We start from the raw sequence: 2,408 nt of genomic DNA on the forward strand, positions 1-2,408 counted from the left end.
GGCCTGCCTATGCAAATTGAAAAAAAAGTAGGACCTTTATTGCCATTGATTATTTTACAAAAATACAAAAAGTCATTACTTGCAACCTCCTCTCCTTGTTCAATGAACATGAGAATCATGCAATCTGCAAATCTCTTCAGGCCAATAGAATTCTAATTCATTTTTAATAGCTGCGTAATATCCCCTCATATGGATGTGCCACAATGGTTTTCGACCATTTCCCTTTTGATAGGCTTTGCTTTTTCGTACTCTTTTGCTATTGTATATAATGCTTCACCATATTTGTACACGTGTCCTGGAGTTCTATTGCTTTTATTTCTATAGGCTAGATTTTGTATAAAGACTTGTTTGTCGGGTTTCGCATTTTCTGGAGCAGGACGCCTGGAGGTGGCAGGCAGGAAAACCCAGCTCCCGGAAGACTTTGCTTTCTTTGATGCAAGGGCTTGGGCCACAGCTGCGGTTGGCCAAGAGCCCAGCCAGGAGCTAATGCAGACTGAGCCTCGAGAGTCCCTTAGCCCCCACTTCACCAGTCCTGGAGCCTCAGCCTGCCCTGATGCCCACCTCATGGCCATAGAGTGTCCCCACCTTAGCTCCAGCGAGTGCATCACTCGGGATTCAGCCAAGTTCCCCAACGGCTCCCGGTCGTTCTGATACTGCAGATGTATGAGAATGGCCATGCAAAAAAATATCATTATGAAAATTCACAAATACCCTTAACCAACCAGAAGAAACCAGAAAAACAATATAAAGCATAGTGCACCGTGTGTGTGGATTGCAATAGCTGCAGTATATACTGTTCTCACTGTGATGATTTTGTGGTTAGTGATACCACGCTGGGACTGGTGCAGAAAGTCAGACAACACTTACAGAACTTGGAAAACCCACCTTTCACAGCTGACAGGCAAAGGAAAAGAAAACTTTTGGAAAACTCATGAGGAAACAGCAAGTTGGTAAAAGTAAATGGAAACACCACTGCCATTTGCACCACAGGCCTCTGGAATTTGGGGAATACATGTTTCATGAATGCCGTCTTTTAGTCGCTCAGTAACATTGAACAGTTTTGTTGTTGTTTCAAAGAACTACGGGCTGTGGAGTTAAGAAATGGGAAAACTGTGGGAAGGTGAATCTACCACACCAGGAACCAAGGGGAAAACAATGTGTCTTTGGTGGAAGAGTTTAGAAAAACACTCTGTGCTTTATGGAAAGGCAGCCAGACTACATTGAGCCCAGAGTCCTTATTTTATGTGGCTTGGAAGATTATACAGAATTTTAGGGGCTACCAACAGCAGGATGCCCATGAATTCATGTGATACCTTTTGGACCACCTACACCCAGGACATTAGGGCGGTTTCAATGGTGTTTCCCGCTCAGCAATTCTGCAGCAGGATTCTACTATGTCTGCAAGTAACAAATATTGCATAAATGGAGCGTCTACTATTGTCACAGCTTTATTTGGACAGAATCTAGAAAGTTTGATCCATTCCTAGACCTTTCATTAGATATTCCAAGTCAGTTCAGAAATAAACACTCCAAAAATCAAGAAAATGGACCAGTGTATTCCCTACGAGATTGTCTTCACAGTTTTACTGACTTAGAAGAATTTGATGAGATGGAGTTATATATGTGCCACAAATGCAAAAAGAAACAAAAGTCTACTAAAAAGTCTTGGATTAAAAAACTACCCAAGGTGCTCTGCTTACATTTGAAAAAGGTTTCCCTGGACAGCATATTTAAGAAACAAAGTCTACACACCTGTAGGATTTCCTCTGGGAGGTCTAGGCATGAGATGCTACTTATGAGAGCCTGAGAGCAGCGGCCCAGAGAACTGTCTCTACAACCTGGCTGCAGTGTGGTGCACCAGTTCTGGACATTACACAGCATAGGCAACTCATGAAGGCCGCTGGTGGCATTTCAGTGACAGTACTGGAACACTGACTGGTGACGAGAGCATCGTGAAGGCAAAGACCTACAACCTTTTTTATGTGGAATGCCAGGCCAAAGCAGGATCTGATAAACTTTAATACCTCCTCTAAGTCATTCTCATCAACTATACTGGACAAACATTTCCAAGTTTCAAAAAACTTGATCCAAGGTTTAATTTCGTTACGTACTTTGCGATTTCCCATTTTGAGTTGTTTTTTTTATTTTGTCAGGAGTAGTGACTTACTGAGCCTGGGCATCAACTAGTTTTGTTGTTGTTTTTTAGGGTTACCTAAAAACCTCAGCAGACATTTTAATTTGCTGCTTTAGTTGTAATAATTCAATTTTTATATTTAGTTTCCAGCACTTAGTTCTCTTTGAGTTTTTATATTAGCTTTTTCCATTCTCACTTTGAAACATATTTATAGCAATGCTTTTGTAACTCTCACATGCTGAATTCAAGATACGCTCCTGATTATGAGCAGAAA

At 41.5% G+C, this 2,408-nt stretch overlaps 1 pseudogene; it reads left to right on the plus strand.

The window, feature by feature from the left end:
* The first annotated feature begins 486 nt into the window (after positions 1-486).
* Positions 487-2,021, plus strand: LOC143657568 (ubiquitin carboxyl-terminal hydrolase 3 pseudogene; annotated as a pseudogene).
* The last annotated feature ends 387 nt before the right edge of the window (positions 2,022-2,408 follow it).

Source organism: Tamandua tetradactyla, chromosome 2, assembly GCF_023851605.1.
Source record: "Tamandua tetradactyla isolate mTamTet1 chromosome 2, mTamTet1.pri, whole genome shotgun sequence".
NCBI lineage: Eukaryota > Metazoa > Chordata > Mammalia > Pilosa > Myrmecophagidae > Tamandua > Tamandua tetradactyla.